The 25,684-nt window shown below is 44.5% G+C and overlaps 1 protein-coding gene and 1 long non-coding RNA gene across 7 annotated transcripts in view; one reads left to right on the plus strand and one right to left on the minus strand.

The window, feature by feature from the left end:
- Positions 1 to 25,684, minus strand: part of CACNA1C (calcium voltage-gated channel subunit alpha1 C) — a 628,086-nt gene that overhangs the window by 311,607 nt on the left and 290,795 nt on the right. The window lies entirely within an intron of this gene.
- Positions 10,598 to 23,539, plus strand: LOC143963321 (uncharacterized). Its single transcript, XR_013270943.1, has 2 exons — positions 10,598 to 10,918; positions 23,114 to 23,539. It is a non-coding gene; the product is annotated as an uncharacterized LOC143963321 (long non-coding RNA).

The following is a 25,684-nucleotide window of genomic DNA, read 5'->3' on the forward strand; positions in this document are numbered from 1 at the left end:
CCCCCACCCAATACAGCAGATAGGTACAGACTCATTGCTGATGCTGCCAAAGCCCTCCCCTGTCACCATATTTCTCTTGGTGTCAGGAAAACTTGTCAGAAGTGACTCTGGATTGAAGTACACACTATAGAAGGATATGCTTTGTTCATAATTCATGTCTGAGGTTTACAACCACTTTAAGCGAGTAACAGAAGGCCTTCAAAGGCAGGCCCTCACATACAATGCAGCACAGCACACTGTTTCTGCATTGTACATGATGACATCTGCAAGAGGGTGATGACATGACCAGAAAGGAGGAGCAGCTTCATGGAATTGGTCGTAAATACCAGAATCGGCTAGGGGGAAACCTGCAGAACCTAGGAATAATGTAAAACAAATTTTCACAGTTACATGCCCCTAGACTAAACAAGCATCAGATACTAAATATACAGAGTTGGGGGGGGGGGGTGAGTTGGGGGGGGGGGGACCCCTAGATGATCAGCTTTAAAATAAATGGCAAGTTTTTGTTTAATAATATTTTTCAATCATTTGCATATCATTTATGAATTAGCTAAAAGAAAGGAAGTCAAAAATGTTTTTGCAAGGGCCAATTAGCTGCCTAATGAGTGATTTGAGGCCAGAGTGATAGATATGAAGTAGAATAAAGAGCAGGAAAGAACCACTCATGCCCTTCAATGACCCAGCGGTCCTCTCCTCCTAGGGGTCCATTCTGTGCCAAGGTGAGGCTCTGCATTTCTCTCGACACTTCTCTTGGAGAGATCTGGAATATGTAATTATCTGAATTTCTGGGACTTCTGCCTGGAAATCACACGGCAACAATAGATGTTTTTTCAGCTCAAAGCAGAACACAAGCTAGGAATTTAAATCAGAATTCCAGTTCAAAAATAACCAGCATTGAAATGTAAAACTGTACCCAGGAAATGTAAAATATGTTCTGTAGGGAGAATCAAATCCCAACTTTGAGTGATCAGATGGAGGGGAGACTTCTATCACCAAAAGGTTTAGGCAGAGGATGTACTTTTGTCACAGCACTGGTCATGTCAATTCTGTTCAGAAAAAAAGATTGCCAATTCTTCATATTGCTCTGACCACAGTGGTGTCCAAAATCTGGACACCAAAGGATCACTCCTCACCACAATAATCATACTAAAGCCAACATTAATATCTCCAGAGTGGGGCTCACGTACCATCTGTCAGCCCTTCCATATGCTCACCATACAGCCTCCTAGTCCTTTACTGCCTTTTAGGTCTAAACTCCTTCCTTTCAGTCTTGCACAGTTGTACAGGCTCCTCTCCTGTGCTGAAATGACTTACTCTGATTTCACTGCACACTATGAGCTTCTCCCCATTTGCTTTAGAAGTTGCAGCAAATCAGATCCAATCAGAACCAATTCCAATACTGGTATCGGTGTCAATGCTGCTACCAAGCATTTTCACCCATGCTCGTGAAAATGCTCCCAATACCGAAAACGATACTTTGTGGTGCAATTGGCGTCCATACAAAATGAATGTGTGCAAATGGCACTGCAAATAATCACATACAATTTGAACAAGAATGCAATGTGATTCCTGTCTGAATTGCATGCGATTTCCCCCACCGCTCCTGTGTGTGAGAACCCAGTAAAGAAAGTGAAGCACCATGTAGTGCAGCAATAGACAGTTTATAAAAATGTTATAAAACCTCACAAAGTAAATATCTAGCCGAATCCATATCTGCAGTGTCCCCGTCCCACCGATTATACCAGCCAGAAACGTTTCAATGTCCTCCTGGGATCTGTCATTGGTAGAGGAGTATAGGGATGCGAAGAAGGAGCGAAACTCTCCCGCCACCGCATCGGGATCTGTAATCAAGTCTCCGGTCGGGGAGCGAAGGGAGACCACTGTCGGTGGCCTGTGGTCCAGGTGCGCCAGGTAGGCCAATAGCCGCCCCGCCCGCTCCCCAAACTCATATGCTCTTTGCTTATTGTAAAAAATCTTCCGTTCGGCTTTTTCAAATAAAAGATTGTTCACAATACGGGTCTGCAGTTTTAGTTTATCAGCGTTAAGGGGGGAGGGGTCATTAGAAAACTCCAGCTCAGCCGTGGTCAGAGCCTGTTCCGCCTGGCGAACCACTTGGGAAGAGGTCTTCCTGTATCTGGCTATGCGGTGGGCTAATGTCATACGGGCGTGAGATTTAAATGCGTCCCACACAACCCCAAAAGGGGCCGTGCCCATGTTGGCCTGAAAAAACACATCCCACTCACCGTCCGCCTCCTCCAAGTCAGGGACTACTGTTAACCAAAAGGGATTGAGTCTCCAACTATATGTTGAAGGAAGGGAATCAATGGAGAGCTCGATCCAATAGGGTGAGTGATCCGAGAGCACTCGGGGGCAGAATCCCACCCCCCCCAGCAATGGAAGAAGGGACCGGGAAATAAGGATAAGGTCAATACGGGACATGCTGTCGTACGTCGCGGAGAAACAAGAAAAACCCTTATCAGTAGGGTGACAGTGTCTCCAAGTGTCCACTAGGGACAGCTCAGTAAGAAATTTCCCAAAACGGGTGCCCGAGTGTATAGATGGGTTCATCGGGACTGCCTGCAACCTATCCAGCGCTCTGTCCATCACATTGTTAAAATCCCCCAGCCAAATAGCTGGTATTGTGGGGAATTGAGCCATGAACGCCAGCCCTTCTGTGAGAACAGCGAACTGGAAAGGCGGCGGTATGTATATCGCCAATATCAATGCCTCCAGACCACCCACCCTAGCGTGTAAGAAAAGGAACCGGCCTTGCGGGTCAGACTTGATAGTAAGCAAAGAGAACTGGACGGTCTTGGCCACCAGCACCGCAATCCCTCTAGAGTTATTGGCGTACGGTGCCTGGTACACCCAGCCCACCCACGGTTTTTTGAGGGATAGCATCAATTGGCCAGTCAGGTGTGTCTCAACTAGCACCATCAAATCAGCCCTTTGCGCCTTCAGGTACGATAAGACTGCATTTATTTTGGGCCTGGCCCTAATTCCCCTCACATTCCAAGTTATGCATTTCAGTACAGACATTCCCAAATAAGAACATATAGAGCGCTCCTCCCCATCCCCACGCCACCACACATCCTTTGTCCCCAGCCCCGGATGGAGGCCTGGGACCCTCCCACAACTGCGTCACAGAGCACTCCTCCCGCACACCCACATCCAGCATACCATATAAAAATATACATAGCCATTGGTGACGTAGCATACTGTACTTCTCAATACCAAGAAAAAAGATTAAAAAAAACGTGCAAAACTTATAGCATAACAGAAACTTTAACTTTAACTCACTGTCCGGGTCGGACTGCCAGCGCCCCCCACCCACAACCAGGGTGAGTCGCCAGGTCCGATCAGTCCAGGGAAACACTTCTTGCGCTCTAAGACGAGCAGAACTTAGAAAATTATAATTAGCAGGGCCAGGTACTGCACCCTCGCCTAGGGGGGCGATTCGTCGCTGCAAAGCAGGCAGCAGCACAGGGAGGGTGGTCTCCAAGCCAAGGACTCCAGGATGTTGCAGGATCAATGTACAGGAGTAGGAAGAACGGCGAGTCCAGGTCGCGGATGCCACAGTGGGTAGTAGCTTGCCATTCAGGTGGGGGGGGGGGAAGGCAAGGAGGAAACATCCGCAGGATTGTGCAAGAGAAAAAGATAAAAGATCACAGGTCACTTATGGCGACAGTAGATGACAGGAAGAAGATGTGCAAGACAGTACCTAATGAGCGGAGAAAAGCAGTGTTCAGCGCACGAAGGGGTCCCGAAGATCGTCAGGGAAGCATGCCAGATAATCAGGCTTGGTCGCGCACCCGCTCCACTCTCCCCTCCAGCCAGGCAAACCCTGCTTCTGGTGTGTCAAAGAAGTGCGTCTTGCCCTCTCCCACGACCCGGAGTCGAGCGGGGAAGAGCATTGCATAGGAGTAGTGGCGGATGCGCAACTGTCGCTTGGCCTCCGTAAATTGTGCCCTCTTCTTCTGCACCTCAGCAGAGAAGTCAGGGAATACTCTAATCTCGCCGTTTCGGAAGGGTATGTTCCCTTTCAACCTAGAAAGGCGAAGGACCGCGTCTCGGTCGCGAAAGTTCAGCAGCTTCGCAATGAAGGTACGTGGAGGTGCGCCCTGGGGGGGCGTTCGTCCCGCCAGCCTGTGGGCTCTCTCCACCACGAACGACGAGGAGAATTCGGTCCTCCCGAACGTATTGATCAATAGATCCTCCAGGAACGAGGCGGGGTCCGAGCCCTCCGCACCTTCCGGCAGGCCCACGAACCGAAGGTTGCATCTACGGAGGCGGTTCTCCATATCGTCTTGTTTGGAAAGGACCATGGTAAGTTGGTGTTGTAGCCGTTCGGTGGTAGTCTGGAACGGTCGGAAGTCGTCCTCCACCTGGGATATGCGGGCCTCCGTTTCAGTGACACGGTCCCTAAGCTTTTGCATGTCTTGAGGGATCAGGGAGACATCGACTTTCACCTCATCGATCTTGCAGGTCAGGGCACTCTTGCAATCGGAGATAGCTTCCAGCACCCGGGCAGTGTCAGCAGCCGCCGAACCTTCCGCGGGAGGCGCGCCGGCGCCATGTTCTTCCAGGCCCCCCGCCTCGCTGTGACAGTATTTGGCCAGTTTAGCCTCCGGATGTTCCCCAGTGTATAGCCCACGATGTGAGGCAGAAAAATATTGTATTAGTCCCCAGGATAAGATAAAACGGAGTTTAGGCAAGCGGAGCTCCCGTCAAACACTCCCTACACCATGCCGGTTAAGGCCACGCCCCCCCCGTCCCACCGATTATAACAAACCACAGCCTCTGAAGGTGCTCACAGGGCTGAAGGATAAGAAACGTTATTGGTGCAACCCTAGTCATGAAGGCTTAGCATCACATGTTGGCATTACCAGCCCCTCCTGCTCTCAGGAAGCTATGTATGGGACCCTACTGGCCCATCCCACTGGCTTTTTTTACTGCATTGCAAAGGGAAGTACAGTGACACAGTGATAATTTCAAGGGGACTAAAAAAATGTATACAATGAAAACAAAAAAGGTTACTTAATATTTCATTAGCATGTTGATGAGGATGGAAAGGAAGGGCTAAGTAAGGCAAAATATAGGCTTATATTAAAATATAAGATTTCCCAGTCTTACTGCCCCTGGCCCACCCCTTATATTCATTGGATTACAGTTCCTTCAATCATGGAGGCTCAGCATTACATGTGGCATTACCACAGAACTAATTTGATATTTGCGAGCAAATAATTTTGATATTTGAGCAAATAGTCACCCAAGAACTAAACCCCTGATTGCATCAGGGCTAAGGGCTCTTTAGAGGAGTAGTGGGGTGCTATGTACAACACCCTGCCAGCCCCTTCCACCAGCCTTGAGTTACCTGAATTGCATAGAGGAGCAAAGAGATGTTGTGTTTATATCACTGGGTCTAAAATGAAGTATGCAATGAAAAGCGAAAGGTTTTATTTAAAAAATGTACCTAGCATGTTGATAATGCAGGGGGACCAAGGCAAGATATAAGTAGATTAAACTTCAGCTTTAATACAGTACCTCTGCAGTGAGGCTCATATGGTGTCTACCGACCCTCATATGGTGACCACTTTCCCAAGTCTTTCTCATACCTAGTCCTTCACTGTTCTTTAACATTTTTACATACCCCAGCATACTACAAGTATACATTTTATTTCAGACCGTTCTTGCATTCTCCTTCTTTCATGTCACCATTGCATTCTCCTTCTTTTATCTCACCATAGATGATGGCGCTACAGAGGCGTGGGGGAATAATATCCTGCAGGTGAATTTCTGCCATAAGTTACTGACAGGTACACTTTCAGGGTACCCGTTTATATACTGAAAGATTTTGGGAACTTAAAGGGCCCATCAAAATCCACTACAGTGCATTACCGTGTGTTATAGAACTCAATGTGCACTGCATTGAGGCAACCAATTCATTGTGAATTGGCTGCCAAGGCCCTGCAACTGTTGAAAAAATGTACATGCCCCTTAAGCAATGCAGCACACCACAATGCACATTGCCATGCATTTTACCATGTGATGCCACAACACACACGTGTGAATGGGCCCAAAAGATTATGTTTTCCTGTACTGTATGTGCTAAGATGGCACTCCAACTTGTTTACTGAAATCTTTCACAATGAGTCCTGAGTGGGCCGTTCTATCTTTACTTGAAAAACATGATTACTCTAGATGTGCCATTCACCAAAGCTGAAAATACCCATATGGTAATTGTAAAATCACAGCTGGGGATGCTGGTAATTAAGCCTTAGATGTCATGCAGAATTGAAGACAGTAAGCCAGGAGCACAGGGGCAGGGGTAAGAAAATTCTGCATAAATTATGAGGGCCACAGGTATTCAATAGCCGCCAGTCCATTGCTCCGTAAGGAGTTTTAAGCTTCTGTCATGCTGTGACTGGCTTTGAATTGGAGTTGTAGCTCTTCTAGTTCGGTATGTGAAAGATGATTGGAGATGTGGGTACAGACATTCAATTCATTACCTGTCCATAATACTTTCAATCACTTGCAATAAATAATGTGTTCTGTGGCATCAGAGGTTAAACAGTCATCTCCTCAAAGAAAGAAAGGTTTTCAATATCTCATCTCAATTGAAAATTCACTCAAAATGCCTACAAGCAACTACTGAGAACTGGCATTAACCTTTCACTGCCAGGTCACTTTTACCTTTATAACAGTTTATTGGAGCAGGAGGAATAAAGCTGAACTCCGGGCATATAAAATGTAATTTAATTATAATACCCAATAACCACAAAGGATATAAATCCACTTTGTGTACGCTAAATGCCTTTGCAAAGCCATATATTACCTTGTAAAAAGCAGAGGTGACATCATTACTCTGTGTACATAGCCTGTGCAGAAAGCAGAGCTTTGGGAGGGACCCAACAGGCTCTACCCACTACAGTCTGCCTGCAGAAAACTATGGGGGGAGAGACAAGACCAGTCACCCTGTACAAGGAGAGAGAGAGCAGCAAAGACCGGTCTATATTACAGGAAGCTCATACGCTTCACACTGAATTACTGCATAGATCTGGAAATACACAAGACACACCAAGATTCAAGTAAGACCCCTTTAACGCTTCACAGGTATTTTAGCGATAAAAATAGCGCCTGTAAACAGTCTCTTCTGCAGCCCCAGTGTGAAAGTCTGAGTGCTTTCACACTGGGGCGTTGCGCTTGCAGGACAAAAAAAAAGTTCTGCAAGCAGCGTCTTCGGGGCTGTGTGGGAGCGGTGTATACAGCGCTCCTAAACCACCCCACCATTGAAATAAATAGGCAACGCTGATGAAGCACCTGCAAAGCGCTTCGGCAGAGGCCCTTTTCAGGTGCTTTTTAACCCCTTGTTATCCCCTTGGAGTAAATTCCTGTTGTCCATGGTAGGAAGGGCGAACTTGGTGAAGATGGTGTGGATGCCCCAGATGCTATATGTATTACACAACTCCCCCATATGGTTGACGTTGCGATTATTTAGGATTATTGACTCCGTTTTTAGGGATTTTGTGTGGAGGGGTGGAAAACCTAGAATTAGATTAGAAACATTACAACAGCCCATAGATAAGGGGGGAGTCGCGATACCTAATCCAAGATTAGATTTTATCGCATCACAATTACAACACTGGCAAGGCTGGGAGATAGTGGATATGCAGGAACCCGCAAAGAAGATAATAATATCACAATTTAAAAAACACCCTTTAGTTCAACTAATAGTAGCTCACCACTTTTACAATAAAAGAAAATTCCCTACTTTTTATTTGATTCATAGGGTACATAAGGGCTATACGAAACATATGCCTATATGGGACAACTACTACCTTTATGAACTGAATAAACTTTTGGAATTTTCGAATTGGAAAAAAGCGGGTATAATATTTCTGTATCAGTTATATGAAGGGAACGTTTGACTTCCTTTTGATATATTAAAAGATCGCTATCAGTTAACGAACAAAAACTTCTACCAATATCTTGAAATACGCCATGCTTTACAGATTCAGAACTCGAAAATCCAACTACAGTATAAATATTCTAAAATATTATCAAAGGCAACTTCAGTTTCTTGCATGAAACGAGGAATAATAGGTGATCTTTATTCTAATTTACAATCGGAGAACACTGAAAAACATGAAAATAGTTTTGTAAGGTGGAAAAGAGACATAGAGGATGTAGAGGAGGAGGAATGGACATGTGCATTGGAAACACTTCCCAGGACATCCCTCTCACCCTCCCAAAGGCTATCTCAGCTTTTTGTTATACATAGGGCCCATTACACCCCACAAAAACTCTATGCTTGGGGAAAATACACAACACCATTATGCCCGCGATGCTCACTATTTAATGGTTCTCTTATTCACATGCTTTGGCGATGCCCAAAGCTTCATCGTTACTGGGAAAAAATATTTGTAACCCTAAATTTATTGTGCTTCACTGAGATAACAGGAACGCCTAAACTTGCACTACTGGGAATAATTCCCGATGGGACGTTGCCAGTAGACAAGCACACTATGTGGATAAGATCCCGTTATTTTACAAAAATGGTCATCTGCTGATCCCGCAACCCATAAACAATGGGTTGAGAAACTAAATTACACACTCAAAAGAGAAAAATGAACATATAAACATAGAGGTACACCCCAAAGGTTTGGTAAAATATGGTCATGCTGGATGGACCCTAGTAATCAACTATATGATGGTTTACCTAGTGGAGAGGAGTATGGTAGAAGAGTTAGATGGGGGCAAATAGTAGAAGTAGAGGAGTGAGAAGTAGAAGAGAGACTAAATTAGTGCGCAATAGAAATATAACTTGATGCTGTATAGAGGAAGCTGCAATGGTTTAAAGTTTGAAATTAGCGGTGAACAACTTGTTGAGTAAAATGTATCTATGACTCTATAATGTTTTGTTTAGTATACGTTAAGTTACTTTAGTCCGAGAGGTGACAGGTTTATTTGTTTTATGTGTTTTCCTATTTTTTGATATTTCGTGGATTAATGTGACATATCTGTATGTATGTTTATTAATAATAATAATAATAATAATAAAAAAAAATACTTGATTTAAAAAAAATAAAAAAAAACCTTCTTTGGGGTTAAAAGCGGCCCTGCTCCAAGCAAGCAAGCGGCGCTTTACCGCTAGCGCGGGGCGGTCTTCAGTGTGAAAGGGTTCTAGGAATACACATGGCTTTTGTATTCAAACAATATTTTCTCATTTCTGAGTTCAGCTTTAAACCTGGTGTGTTTGTAGCAGCTATACAGTAGGGGAAGGCTTATTGTCTTGGCACTGACAACAGAAGCATTAAAGTGATTCTAAAGGCAGAAGTTATTTTGCCTTAATGCATTCTATGCATTAAGGTAAAAAAAACCTTCTGAGTGCAGCCCCCTCTTATACTTACCTGAACCCTATCTCGATCCAGTGATGAGAGCATGAGAGCAGCAGCTCTCCCGGGGCTCTCTTTCCTCATTGGCTGAGACAGCAGCAGAAGCCATTGGCTCCTGCTGTTGTCAATCGCAGCCAGTGAGCCAATGAGGAGAAAGCGCGGCGTGAGGCCAGGTCTTTCTTTGTGTGTAAATGGACACCACTTGAGTGCCCTTGCTATTGGGGGTACTCAAAAAGAAGAGGATAGGGGCTGCTCTGCAGCAACCATTGCACAGACTAAGTATAACATGTTTGTTATTTATTTATTTTTTTAAATACAACCTTAAGAATCACTTTAAGCTCACCAAACATGGATCAAAATTTGGCTAGTTTGTCAGGGACCGGCTGAATTTGAATCTCTGTATGGGCAGGGAGGCTGTACAGAAGTCAATCTACCGATCAACTTTTGTACAACCGGCCTGTTGGTGTTTCTTGAATGATTGGTGCCACCAGCTATAGCCTGCAACACTTACCAGTGTGTTCTGATGGTGGGGTGGGCCCCCCGCTGTCAGAACACAATAGCACAGTGGGAGTAATTCCCATCGGGTCATTTTTTTCCATTCAACCAGCTAGTTGAATAAAAAAAAATTATTAAATGTATGGTCAGCTTTACTTTGCTGGCAGCATAACCTTTGGAGGTGACAAAGGAGAGGTTAATTTCGCTATAAAAGGGTTAATATGCAATAAAAGAAATAAAAATGGTTAATTGTTGGAAACTGAGCAGTTAATTGGCAGCAGAAAAGTTAGTCGAGGGAGGAAAGGAAGACCGAAAGAGTTCTCCATTAGTTTTGGTAGCAGTGGTGCATCTGGCAGAGGAGGGGTGGTGGGAGAGGGGTTAAATTCTGGTGGTGACAGCAAAGGGGTAAATACTAGCAGAGATGGTGATGGGTTAACTTCTGGTGGTGGCATCAGATAGGTTAACATTTGATGGTGACAGTGGATGGTTTAAACTCAGGTGACAGTATTGGGTGGTAGTCGCGAATGGGTTAAATACTGGTGGTGGCATCAGTTAGGTTCGTTTCTGGTGTTGGCAATGGATGGGTTAACCTCTGGTGATGGCAGTGAAGGGGTTTCTGCAGCCCGCCAGGATCCAGGCAGATGGCTGATCTGTCTCTCTCCCACTGATTTCTATTTTGGTCTGCTGAGAACGCTGCCTGTTCTCTGGGATCTCAGAGCTGTGCTAGCTGGGGGGGGAAGTACAGAGTTAAAGCAAACACCCCAGAGCCCTGCTGAATGGGGGACACGGGAGGCTCCCGGCCAAGACCACCTTTCTGTCATCTCTTCCTGAATACACATTTGATGATGGACATGTTGGTGGAGCACTGGACCCAAATTAGGAGGAATTAGGATTTACATCCAAATTACACCTTTCTGTCAACAGAAGTATCCGTGGGGGTCCAAAGAGCAGTCTAAAGAACATGAATAGGATAAGAAAGCCACAGATGTAATAGGAGATCAGTAAATCTTTATTGCATATGACAGGAGGTAAGAAAAGAAAGCCATTGCTTTTCAAGGGATCAATAACCCCCCCTCACCAGGGCTAGAAATTTAAAGAAGAGATCTGTTTAAAAGGAGTATTTTATGTTCCAATACAACATAAGGATACAGTGTTATATAAAAAAAATGACCATGTATACAAATATATATGTTGTATCTGAAAAATGGAGCACAACATTTTAAAGTATGGAGGACACTGATTCAGAGAAACATTTTTTGGGGAAAGGTAACTAAGGCCGGGTTTACACTGGTACGACAAACGCTCCAACATTGGGAGCTCATGTCACATGACGTGTGAAAATGAATGTTTCCCTATGGGAGCCGTCTTAACTGGTCCGACACAAATCGGTGCAACTTTGAAAATGCTCCTTGCACTACTTTGGTCTGACTTTTATCCTACTTCAGCCCATTGAATATCACTGAAGTCGGATCAAAGTCAGATCGCCGTCTTGACTGATCCGACTTTGGCATGCGACTTGTGCTCTGATGATCTTGAAGGGGAACTCTACCGGGTGATGTCATCCGGAGGCCCCACCCCTTATGACGTCACCACCCAGGGCATGATGGGCGGTGACGTCATAAGGGCCGGGCCTCCTGTGACCCCGCCCCAAGCCAATATAAGTAGTACCACAATGCACACGTAGCATTAGAGTGGGAGAGAGCGTCGAGTCAACATCGGAAGAAGAACAGAGGGAGAACACAGTGGAGAAGGCCCAGCAAAAGAGCGCGAAGATAGCGGAAAAGACCCAGACAGCGGAGAAGACAGCAGACAGAGGGAGAAGAACTAGAGAGGGCTAAAAGACATAAGCGGAGAAGACCCGGAGTGGGGATAAAAACCGTCAGAGGCAGAAGATGTAAGTGGAGGAGGCAGAAGTGTCGGAGAGGGGAGACGAAATCGGAAGAGACAACGGAGCTGCCTTAATAAATTACCTTAACCTCCCTGGCGGTATGATTAGTTCTGGTTTTAGGTGCTGAAAGCGGTACCATTATTTTGCATTGAAATTTGGCGTTTTATATTGTAGTCTTGTAATTCTTAGGAATAACTCTCTTAAATCTGTTCAAACCAGAGTCTAGCAGACATCCCGGGTATGATAAAGTTTATATTATAATAAATAATAATAAAAATTATTCAATTATGTAATCAAATCCAAAAACACTGAAATTTGCTCATTTGCAGAATTGTCGCTGTCATTAGATTTAGTGTTTGATGACGAATTTCCCCACAAATCGCTATCGCTCAGTTCTGCAAGTGATTATAATTTATTATCGCTGTTTTCTAGTTGGTCTAAAATCACTTTTGACATAAAGGGACACTTTTTGGTTGCTATGGACAATCTCCAAATTCCAGGCAGAAAAAACTGTATTTATAATATAAAAGTGCATGCAGGGCACTGCACAGACCACTAGGGACAAAGGGGGTGTGTCATTTTTTTATACAGTACTGTAATCTGTAAGATTATAGTACTGTGTGTGTTTTGTGTGTTCTTATTTTTTTTAATTTGGCCGTAACGTCGCAGGGAACGGAGCTCGGCGGCACTCGGGCACTGTGTGAATCGAGCGGAGGACAGCTCGATCACACAGAGCGGAGGACATCGCTGGATCCAGGGGACAAGGTAAGTAACTTCTCCCTGTATCCAGCGATGCGATCCCGAGTCTGGCTCAGGGTTACCGCTTATGATAGTAAAATCCTAACCCGAGCCAGACTCAGGATCACCGCCAGGGAGGTTAAAAACCTGTGTAATGTGTTTTACTTTTGAATTTTTTTTTTTTTTTAGGTGAATGGGTAGGGGTACAATGTACCCCATACACATTCACATAGGGTGGGGGCCAGGATCTGGGGGCCCTCTTGGTAAAAGGGGCTTCTCCAGATTCCGATAAGCCCCCCGCCAACCAACGGCCAGGGTTGTCGGGAAGAGGCCCTTGTCCTCATCAACAAGGTGCTTTGAGGTGGATGGCGCAGGGCCCCCCTGCCCCAAAGCACCGACCCCCCCATGTTGAGGGCATGTAGCCTGGTATGGTTGGGGGGGGCGCTCGCTTGTCCCCACCCCCTTTCCTGACCAGCCAGGCTGTGTGCTCGGATAAGGGTCTGGTATGGATTTTGGTGGGGACCCCCACACAGAAAAAATCCATACCAGATCAAAGGTACTGGTGTGATCTTGGAGGGGGAACCCATGCCGTTTTTTTTTTTTTGTTTTTTTACGTTGTGCGTGGAGTTCCCCCTAAGGATTCATACCAGACACAGTGCCTGGTATTGTCAGGGATTGAAGTCGGATGCCTGTTCATTGAAGTCGGACGCATGTCGGACTTCAAGTCGCAGGGCAAAGTCCGATCCAAAGTGGTACGAATTTCATGTCGTCCCAGTGTGAACCCGGCCTACAGGTGAACTAATCCTTTAAATCATGTTGAATATGGGCCTAGACTTCTTCTTTAGATAGTGCATTTATTTCTACAGATGTCGAGGGATGGAGAGATTTGAGTTAAAAAATTTGCCATTTTTTGGCTCGAGTCCGTGAAATTAATCTGAAAATATCTGTCCTTGTGCAGAATTTCTTCTTTGTGCACGCTGCGAGCTTGAGTGACAAACGCATGTCACATAGAGATGACACAGCAAGTGGCTCATCAAAATTCTACAACAGAATCTTGTGACTCATCTGGAGTTTGCTGAAGGTGCTGGCTTGCCAACAGAGGGACAGAGAGTGAATATTCTGTAACCTCTCTGATCAATAATTATAGTCATGGCTACTAATCACAGCCACTCATCCCCTGCTAGAAGTGTCTAAGGGGGTTGCTAGTCAAACCATGTGACACATTTTCATGCAAACACTAGAGACCCCCGTACACCCTAAAATAGGACATGATGGGGGCCACTCAGTGTGTGACTGGGCCCAGGCAAAAATCACAAGGATGAGGATGATGATGATGAGTGTTGCCAATCATGTGGATAGCAATGACGGATGTATTATACAATGATGAAGATAATCATCCTCATCATTCTATAATACACCCACCCTCCTCATCATTGTATAATACATGATGATGGGTGTATTATACAATGATGAGGATCATGATGAAGGGTGTATTATACAATGATGAGGATGATGATGATGACGGGTGTATTATATAATTATGAGGATGATGATGATGGGTGTATTATACAATGATGAGGATGATGATGTCGGGTGTATTATACAATGATGAGGATGATGATGACGGGTGTATTATACAATGATGAGGATGATGATGACGGGTGTATTATGCAATGATGAGGATGATGATGACGGGTGTATTTTATAATTATGAGGATGATGATGACGGGTGTATTATACAATGAGGATGATGATGGGTGTATTATACAATGATGAGGCTAGCGATGACAGGTGTATTATACAATGATGTGTACGATGATGAAGGGTGTATTATATGGAGATGAGGATAGTGATGACGGTTGTATAATATGGGTCTAATGATGATGAGTGTATTATACAATGGTGAGGCGTATGAAGAGGATGACAGGTGTATAATATGAGGATAAGGATAGTGATGATGGGTGTATTATACAATGATGAGGATGACGACGAAGGGTGTATTATATGGCGATGAGGATAGTGGTGATGGGTGTATAATATGGGTCTAATGAAGATGGGTGTATTATACAATGATGAGACGTATGATGATGATGATGATGGGTGTGTAATATGGGAATAAGGATAGTGATGATGGTTGTATAATATGGGGATGACAATGATGGGTGTATTATACAATGACTGGAGCATCGAGGTGTCAGACAGCGTCAGTGAGTGTGCCACTCACTCACTGGTGTCACATCATGTCTCACTGGTTGTTTTGCAATACATGATTTTTGGGGTTTCTGCCATGTCATGTACTGACGACGTTACACTACATAACAGTCATAAATTGTGAGTACATCTGTCCTTTAGTGTATACAGCTACATACACCCACCTTCTTCCTTTCTGTATATAGAGACTTTCCTCCATCATCACTGACTGCAGATATACATCACCTGTCCTGTTGCTGTATATATAGCTGTATACAGAACAGATGATATATATCTGCAGTTTGTGATGATGGAGGAAGGTCTCTATATACAGAAAGGAAGGAGGGTGTATATAGCTAACTGTATACAGGACAGATGATGTATACCTGCATACCCTGAAGCAGAGCTATATACTCTGATCTGTAATGCTGAGCTGTATACCCTGATTTGTGAGGCTGAGCTGTATACCCTGATCTGTGAGGCTGAGCTGTATACAGTACCTTGATCTGTGAGGCTGAGCTATATACCCTGATCTGTAAGGCTGAGATATATACCCTGATCTATGAGGCTGAGCTATATACTCTGTCCTATAATGCTGGGGCTGTATACTTTGTCCTGTGATGCTGAATATTACTGACACTATGGGTGGAAACAAGTGGAATACAGGGGACGGAATGGGTGGATTCTATAAGGGGTGTGGCTTATGATAAGTGGGAGGGAACAAAAATGAAGGGCGGGGTATGGCACCCCCCCATCCTAAAACGTCACCACTGATGTACAGCATCATTAGTCATCTTCAAGCTTCAGTCAGTGCCTTTGACTAGGCTAAGATGATGTCATCAGTCTGGTGCAGGCAGTAGGAAGCATTTCCTCAGCCCCCTCCCTGAGTTATGCAACATTCTAACTTTTTAGAAATTCACAAGGGGAGAGGCTGCAGCAGGAGCTGACCTTTGTCAGACATTTATGGACACTAGAACTGCAGAGGCACTAGGATTTACATAACACTTGTCACCTCTGTACCCGGATAGCAAGCAATTGTGCGGCAAGCTTGAAAATGACTTGCTAAGCTACAGCTAGACTTGCCAGGCTTCCAAAACTTGTTGCACAATGGCAGCAATTCTGCATTGCATGACTACGAATCAACTTTCCTTGCAAGTTCTGGTTCAGTTATGTTGTGCAATAGTCATCCCACCACATTGTGGCTGAATTTTCCTGCTTTAGCCCTTGTACACACAGTCGGAAAATCCAATGGAAAATGTCCGATCGCACCGTGATGGATAATCCGACAGTGTGTGGGCTCCATCGGACTGTTTCCGTCGGAATATCCAACCAACAAAGTTTGAGAGCTGGCTATAACATTTTCCGACATGATCCAATGCGCATCAGTTCCGATCGCGTGTAGCCTAGTCCGACGGACAAGGTGCCACGCATGCTCAGAATAAATTAGGAGACGAAAGCTATTGGCTACTGGCTATTGAACATCCTCTTTATAGTCCCGTCGTGCATGTTGTACGTTACCGCGTGTATGCAACACCACTTCCGGACTAAATCCGTCTGAATTTATCTGACAGATTTTGTTGTCGGAATGTCCGACCATGTGTACAAGGGCTTAGACTTGCAGAGCTCTTGCTGTAGACTCACCACTGCAACTTTGCTCTCGATAGACTTGCCACGCAGATTTGCTACAAATTGGAAAAGTGTCAACTAGAACTTGTGCTTCAAGTGCCACAACTTGCCCTGAATGGTGCCTGAACAAAGATGGCACCATTAGTCTGGAGGGAAAAGCAGATGAATGCGTTATATAAGAGAATACACAAATCAGCCCCTGCAGCAGCCTGCAGATGTGAAATTAGAAACTATACATAAAAACAAGCTTTACAGAAGAAAACACACTGATGTGATTTTCTGAGATGACATTACATAGTTTTATTTACAAAAAACAAAAAGAAAATCAAATGCCCCGTACACACGGTCAGACCTTCCGACGGAAAATGTGAGATCGGATCGCGTTGTCGGAAAATCCAATCGTGTGTGGGCTCCATGGGACTTTTTCCGTGGGAATTTCCGACACACAAAGTTTGAGAGCTGGATCTAAAATTTTCCGACAACAAAATCCGATCATTTAAATTCCAATCATGTGTAGACAATTCTGACGGACAAAGTGCCACACATGCTCAGAATACATTACAAGATAAAAGCTATTGGCTACTGGCCTCTTTATAGTCGTACGTGTTCTACGTCACTTCATTCTGAGCGATTGGATTTTGCGACAACTTTGTGCAACCATGTGTATTCTAGATAAGTTTGGGCCAAATTTTTATTTTTTTTTGTCGTCGGAATGTCCAACCGGGTATACAGGGCATTATAGGAAATCTAAACCACTTGAAGCGCAAAACAACCCGCTGACACAGGCCCATAAGCAACTGAATTGAACAGCTCCATTATCTCACATACAAAATGCCTAGGTGAACAAACACAGTGAAACGAGTTAAACTGTCATTGAGTTAATATATATTTTTTAACTCTCTGTTTCCATGGAGACTATATTCTCTGGATAAATCAGGCATTTATTTCGACCGGTGTATAAATTGCATGTCACAGGTGAACGCATTCTTTCTTCCCAGTACTATAAACAAAAAATATAATTAAGAAAAAAAAAAAAGGTTCCAACTGCTTTTTTTTTTTTTTAAACAACCATTGTTTCCATGGCGATTGAACGCTCTGATTACTTTTTGCTGCATTCTGTAATGAGATGGATGGGCAGTTTCGTAGATACAGATGTTCCCCTTTTATGTAACAATGTAACAGGACGCACCTTTTTTTTGCAGCACTTTTACAATTTTATTCCAGGTGTTTTTGGCGACGGGTGCGGATTGGAATGATGGTTTGGGCTTGTGAAAGATTCATTGGTAAACATGATTTTCTCACTTCTGACTAGTGTGGGGCAGCTGCACAGATGTTGCCATGTGAGATCTGGTTATTATGGAGATCAGATTTGGGTCATCGAGTTCCTGTCCTCACATGAACTCTCCACCTTAAAGGGGAGGCCGCATATTCTCTTAGGTGAAATCTTCCCTTTCAGGGATTTCTGTTTATTAAAGAAAAGTACAGGACCGTAACCATGCATGATGGGGCCCCATAGAAAAACCTTTAAGGGGCCCTGCACCTCTCAAATCTCAAAGACAAACTGTGTAGTGAAACAAAGCAATAATTGTTTAAAATAATAACTGCACTTTGGTGCACTTTCTGTAAGCGCACCAAATCTCCTGAATGCAGGAGTTTTCATGCACTTTCAGAAAGTGCACCACACCTGCAGGATGTAATAGAAGTCTATGGCAAAGAGCAGCTAACTCGCACAAAAGAAGCAGGTGCACCGAGTTGCACCCATGGTATGGGTAAACCACAGTACATCAGTGTGAAAGCAGTCTTAGCCCCTGTACACACGGACGGATTTTGTCCGACGGATTGTGTCCGAAACTGTTGCATACACACGGTCGGACCAAGTTGTCGGAAAATCCGATCATTCAGAACGTGATGACGTTATTTCGTTACGACGGGACTACGTTCAGGCTAGTAGCCAATAGCTTTGGTCTAGGAATTTGATCTGAGCATGCGTGGCACTTTATCCATTGGAGTAGGTTACACATGATCGGAGTATGTCCGATTGGAGCATTTTGTCTGAAAATTTTACCGGCAAGTTGGAAAAGTTGGTCCGTTGGATGTTCCGACGGAAACAGTGCGATGGAGACCACACACAGTCGGAATATCCGACAAAATGGTCCAATAGGACACATTCCGTCAGAATCTCCGACCGTGTGCACAAGGGCTCAGGGCCAATTCACACCACATGCAGTCCAGTGCATTTTTTATGCATCAAAAACGCATGGAAAGTAAGTTATATGGTTTTCAATAGCATAGGACCTCTTTCACACCGTGAATATTTGCCCCATGAATATCCGCTTGTTCAGCGGGGATCGCTCCGTTGATTGACATCTACCTGTCCCGACGAGATCACGTGAGTAGCACCCGCATATGAAAACAGTGTTCAAACCACACATGTGATTGGAAGAGCAAGAATAATTCTAGCCCTAGACCTCCTCTTTAACTTAAAACATGCAACCTGTAGAATTTTTGAAACATTGCCTATGGAAATTTTTCAGGGTAAAAGTTTTTCTTCATTCCACGAGCGGGCGCAATTTTGAAGCGTGACATGTTGGGTATCCATTTACTTAGCGTAACATTATCTTTCACAATATAAAAAAAAAATGGCCTAACTTTACTGTTGTCTTATTTTTTAATTAAAAATATGTATGACCGCCATTTTATTCCCTAGGGTGTTAGAAAAAAAAATCTATAATGTTTGGGGGCTCTAAGTCATTTTCTAGCAAAAAAAAACAGTTTTTAACTTGTAAACAACAAATCTCAGAAAGAGGCTCGGTCCTTAAAGAGGAAGTAAACTCTGATGGGTTTACTTCTTCTTTGTCTCCCTGCAAAGGTAAAGCATAATGGGCTACTATGCATCGCATAGTAGCCCATTATGTGTCACTTACCTGACACAGGAGCCAGTGATGTCACCGCTGTCCCCTGTAGTCCGGAGCGTCCATCTTCTTCCTGGTATGGCTGCTCCGGCCACTCACAGCGCCGGAGCAGCGATGACGTCACTCCCGTGCATGCGCATGGGAGCCACCACTAACGGCATATCGCCGTTAGCAGCGGCATGCTGCTAACAGAGATAGTGCGCCTGCGTGACGCTGTCTATGGCTCATGCGCCATACACAGCTATCACTGTCTTTTAGTAAATATCTCCTAAACCGTGTAGGTTTAGGAGATATTTCTTGGACCTACAGGTAAGCCTTAATCTAAGCTTACCTGTAGGTCAAAGTGGTTTATAAGGGTTTACAACCACTTTAAGTGGTTAAACTGATAAACCTTGAAAGGGAGTCAATAAAGATGCTGATTTGGTAATCAACCTGCCTGCTCACTTGCAAGAAGGGAGCAATCCTAGGAAAGTGGGTCTTTAAAGTGTAGCAGCATATATTGTGCTGAATAATTGTTCTTTTAAAGTAGACCTAAAACCTGACTGGACAACACTGACATAGTTACCTGCCCACTTACCAGAGTGGTCAGCCTAAGCCCCCCCGCCTCCATTTATGCTGGTGTGCAATAACTGAAATAAGGGTGAAACTTGTGATCGTGGGACACAGCATCATCGGGCTGAGGTCCAAGAGTTGGCATCTAAGCATTTTGTTTGGTCTGTGCACTGGGTATCATAATTAATTACCATTTCTAACATAATATAACCCTTATGTCAGAAACACCAGGGATATTTTAATATGAGGGTTGATTTTATGTTATGGAGAATGTAACAGGAGGAACAAGAATTTGGAATTTTGTCAGAGCTCTGACTGCTGGAGCATCTGACATAAAATAAGCCAGGGACTGACTCAGCACACCAGGCTCCACTGAAAACTAAAATATCACTTCTGAGTGGGGCTGATCTATGATAGATGGTATATCAGAAAATCCTTTTCCACATATTGTAATTTTCCTATAAAGGTTGTTTTTTCTTTGAATATATGTGCAGGAATCCATTGAAGCATTGCATGTTATCAGAGTCAGTTGGACCCTCCATGAATCTTCACCATGATTGCTCTCATTCTTCTGCAGCGGGTCCTGTAGGACATTAGGCATATTCGCTATTAATTCCAGCCCGTGTTTTCCCCTAATAAGACTTTTATTTCTCCTTGCCCCCTCCTGCCTGCCTCATTACCCAGCAAATTCTGCCTGTCACCCATCTGCGCCTTCACCTTAATCAACAGCGGCGTTCAGGAGGTAGAGGGGGAGGGACAGAGGAGGCCTGGGATCAGCAATGGTCTCCTGTAATACAGGTTGCAGATCCTTCACCGAAGACCGGGGAGACAATCAACACTGAGAAAACTGTTGATAGGAGATTCCACCAAGGTACCAATTTGTAAAACAGTCACTCCATCCAAAACAGGTATTAAGTGTTTACTGGATGCTGCACAGTTAAACCACAACTTCGGACACCTCCCCGCCACCCCCCGGGTGGGAGACAGATGGGAAGGCGGCGATCAGAGGCCTCCTTACCTTAGGAGGCAGATGATAGGGCTGCTGCTCCTCGTTCCGGGGCCGTTGCTTCTCCTGCAGGCCGACCAGGAAGTGGGTCCTGAGACCTGATTGGACAGGAGTCCTAAGACTCCTTAGCCAATTTAGTCTCAGGACCTGCTTCCTGATTGGCCGGGAGACAATAGGGAATATAATTCTCTATTGTCACACAACCGGGTGGTGTGTGACTAAACTAGTGGTGACTATTCCCTGAGGACTCCAAGTAACATGTCTTTGCGATAATTCCTGGATTTGTTCCTGCACACCTGTAAGTGTTCCATCTCCTCCTGTTACATCCTCCATAATATAAAATATGAATACAAAAATCTAGGAGGAATGATGGGAGCTCCTTCTAATGGCTACAGCAGGTGTGCATACTTGGGGGTTCAGCACAGAGATGGAGGGAACCCCTCACAATGGGCACAGTCAGTTTGCAAACCTGGGAACTCTGCAGGGATGGTGAGAACCAGTGGTGAGAACCAGTGAGAACAGTGATATGTAAGTCCAGTGAAAATAAGGGGCAAGTGGTCCCCTTGCTACCCTGTGAAGTTGTCAGAGAAGAGATGTGACAGTTATAGGTGGAGTCTAGTTGGCTGTTGGCACACCTGGTTGGCACACCTGCTGTAGCCATTATGAGGAGCTCCCATCATTCCTCCTAGATTTTTGTATTCATATTGTATTCAGGAATTCTCATACAGCCAACCAGACTCCACCTATAACTGTCACATCCCTTCTCTGACAACTTCACAGGGTGGCAAGGGGACCACTTGCCCCTTATTTTCACTAGACTTAAATATCAATGTAATGGTCAGAAGATTGCACAGAGGGAGGGGGGAGAGGTGAACTTCCTTACGGTGCCGCAGAGCCCCGGGAGGAAGTGGGAGCTGGATACCTCTAAAAAGAGGGTATCCACCCTCCACCAAAAAAAACAAATGTGGCATGTCAGGGGGTCACCATCACTTAAAGTGGAAGTTTCATTTTTGGTGGAACTCCGCTTTAACACCTCCAGATATTTATTACCTCTCACCAGTGATTAACTAGTAAGTAACTCAGTTAAAATAAACAGAGTTACTTAACGCAGTTACTTTAGAGGGTAACGAGTAATCTAACCGATTACTCCTTCCCTCATGGTAACTCAGTTCCTATTACCTGGGCGGCGTTATCGCAATTACATCTACCGCCCGGGAGGCCCACTGTGGCCGCGCTGCCTGGCCGTTCGTTCCGCCGCGGGGAGGGGCGCTTTCACCCGCTGAGCTGAGAAGAGGCTGAGACTCAGAGAGACTGTCTGGACCGCCCCATCCCGCCCCGCCTATCCAGAGAGAGAGAATTTAGGGAGGCTGGCCGGACACTGAAAAATGAAGTCAGCTGACCAGCTGACACCAATCGAGTGAAGGGGAGGGTCTCTCTCTCCCCATGAGGAAAGGCATCCCTGGAGGTATTCAAGTAAGTGACTGTCTGATGCTTCGAATTTCAGTGCAATAGATCCATCCCAAGTCCTCCACCACCTCTGCTTCTTACTGATCCCATCCCTACCCACCCACCATCACTTCTACAACAGAGGTTATGGGGGGATATGGTAGGGATGAGATCAGTGGTGGTGGGGTATGGAATCAGTAAGAGGCAGAGGTGGTGGTGGGAGAGGATGGCATCACCACCGCTGCCACCCCCCCAAGTACCACTGCTGCCTGCCCCCCTCCCAAGTACACCACCGCTGCCACCCCCCAAAGTACAACCGCTGCCACCCCCCCAAGTACTGTACACCACCACTACTGCCACCCCTCAAGTACCCCCGCTGCCACCCCTCAAGTACCACCGCTGCCACCCCCTCAAGTACCACCGCTGAAACCTCTGTCACAGTTACTTTGCTGAGTAACTAATAACTTTTCAAATGTACTTAGATAGGAAGAGAAGAGACTCTGGACAGCCGCACTCCGGATAGAATCTGTTAGTAACTTGTGCCTATTTTTCAAGTAAAAATTACATCACACGAACCACAGCAAAAGAGAACATAGAACAAAAACTGACGCGCTTCGCACTGAAATCAGTGCTTACTCAAAGCTCCTTTGCCTGGAAATCAAGCCATTTTTCTGGATTGGCCTGGAGCGGTGGCTCTCTCTTTCTCTCATTGAATTTCTGGACTTTTTGCATTTAACAATGTACTTGCTAACTACTTACTAATTTGTAACTTAATTACTTTTTTAAAGTAAGATGACCAACACTGCCTCTCACAGAGATCAAAGTACACAATCACAATATTGAATTCATCTTCTTTTCTCTCCAGAAGGCTGGCACTATTATTGTTTAAGCAATATCCAGATTCACCATCTACGTCTTGGACTGAGGCGCCGGCTCAGAGGTACCACAATACTTGTAAATCCTGGTGTCTGTGCAGTTCTTGAATGTGTTCTCAGATGTCTGACACAGATCAGTGCCCTGCTGCAGCCTCTGAACTAGTGACTTGCTACAAAGTTACAATGTTGCAGTCCAATTACTGGAGGAGAAGAGACTGAGAAAATGCTTCCACCTGCCTGCAGCGGAATGATGACATCATCTAAGCCTAGGCAAAGTCACTGACTAGAATTCAAAGATGGCTTTTTAATGATAAAAGGTGGAGCTTTCCTGAAAAATTATACTGTTACTGTATATTGTGACATGTCAAGGATTTCTTAATAAAGACTTTTAAAGGAATTGACAGTTCCACTTTAAAGCACGATTGTCATGAATGACTGTAAAGTGCCTTATAAATTTTAATAACCGTGTACCTGAAAAAAACAAAACCAAAAAGGTTGATAAGGTTGATAATTTACGAGTTGCAATTAACCATTTAACCATCACAGCCACCGCCGAATCCAGCATCTCAGAGGTTAACAGCAACACATTTATTTCTCTCTTTATTCGTCTAAAATGATGGCAGTCATATTTCATGCACAATTACCCCATCACCCTCCCTGCATTGGAGCTGGAGGGACGACGTCCTCCGCCATCGCCGCCAGCCTTGCCTCTTAATGCGCAGACGAGCACTGAATGGTGCCTGTTCAGTGCCAGCGTCGGCTGTCACACACAGGGGTAATTTTCGTCTCTTCCTTGTCAGGGCGCGTCTGACCTTGCTGGAAATCTGAAGGTCAAGTCCGTAGAGGAAGTAGGCTTGTGGAGATAAGACGGTGATGAATGAAGATTACAAAGAAAAGTGTCATAACACTGATGGCGGCAACGCTTATCCCACATGCATTTAGTTGACCAATGGATGAAAAAGAGTTAAGAAGCATCTCCGCTAGGAGTTATTTGTATGTAAAATGGTCACACATTGTGCAATAGTTTTAGAAAAAGTGCAATGATTGTTACTAATAAAATTGCAGTTCATAGGCCTCTAACTGCATGTATAGAAATAACAGTTTAGTTTGTGCTTTCAATTCCTTTATCGCTGATACAGAAAGGATATAAAGCAGATGGATAGAGTGGTAAAATCATAGTAAATCAAATACTTAGATGAGAAATACATATAAAATAACTGATATTGGATAAATAGAAAAAACAATAGATAGATTACATGCCCTTGGATGTAATGGCTGCATTCATTTTCTTTTTTCAGTTTTTTCCTTTATTTTCACCCTGTGATTTCTGCTAGTAACACACTTCCTGTCATAGGGTGACAACGCTAAATCAGTGTACTGTATCTGTGGAGAAGCAGCGTTGGCACCCTATGACAGAACTAAAATGTCAAATTAAATCTGTTATTTCAGCAGCTCCTCAATTTTAAAGCATTATATTAGTTTTTACCACAATATAATTCCTTTTGACATGCAGAAAACTAACTCCCAACACCCATACCTATATAATTCTATGACTTGCACAGATGGCTACAGAGGAACAAGAGGCTGGGGAAGGAAAATACTTTATCACTGGTTTTGGAAGGGGCTCTTTACAGTAAGCTCTTGTACACACGGACATTCCGACGGAAATTTTTTAGAGCTGGGCTATAAAATTTTCCAACAACATGATCCGATTGGACTTTGTCCGATTGTGTGTAGAGAATTCCGATCGGACAAAGTACCACGCATGCTCAGATCAAATTCCTAGACCAAAGCTATTGGCTACTAGCCTGAACGTAGTCCCGTCGTAACGAAATAACGTCGTCACATTACGTACGATCGGATTTTCTTTGTCCGACCGCGTGTATGCAGCACAAGTTTTGGACAAAATCCGTCGGACAAAATCCAACGGACTTTGTTGTCTGAATGTCCGATCGTGTGTACAAGGGCTAAGAGTAGTAAAGCTATGGTGTGCTTTACCACAAAAGCCAATGCTGACAATAGTGGCAGCAGCATTTAGAGGAAATAATATCTTTTACTGTACTTCCCCTTTGCAGCATCCTTGAGATAAAACATACTGACATAATAATACCAGCTCCAGGGTAATCTTAGCCCGAATTACAGGAACTCTTCAGAAACCTCTCACTCCTGCACCTCGCCCACAGTGTAGCCACAGTCTGCGCTCAATTGGAAATATGGATGGAAAGCTGCATTTTATGAGATTACTGGAGGGGGAAGTTGAGAAGAATAAGGACACAAAAGAGTTCTTATCTTTTAAAATACTACTGCACAGCTAAATACACAGATGAAATGCATATACAGAAGCGTTTTTTTACTATAGCAAATGGATTTGCATTTCTGTCCATCCAGGAAACACAGCTGGTACCACATAGCACAGCCCTGTCTGGCAAAGGAGGAGACCTGATTTTTATTCTGCTGCAGTTCAGTAACACTAATAGGTCCCGTCCCTCCCCCAGCCTCTGATAGGATTGTTTCTTTCATCATAGCAACATGTTCCTTGTTAACCACTTGCTGCCCTGCCG

This window comes from Lithobates pipiens, unplaced genomic scaffold (assembly GCF_037356315.1).
Source record: "Lithobates pipiens isolate NorthernLeopardFrog02 unplaced genomic scaffold, aLitPip1_a1.2 Scaffold_8, whole genome shotgun sequence".
In the NCBI taxonomy this organism is placed as follows: domain Eukaryota; kingdom Metazoa; phylum Chordata; class Amphibia; order Anura; family Ranidae; genus Lithobates; species Lithobates pipiens.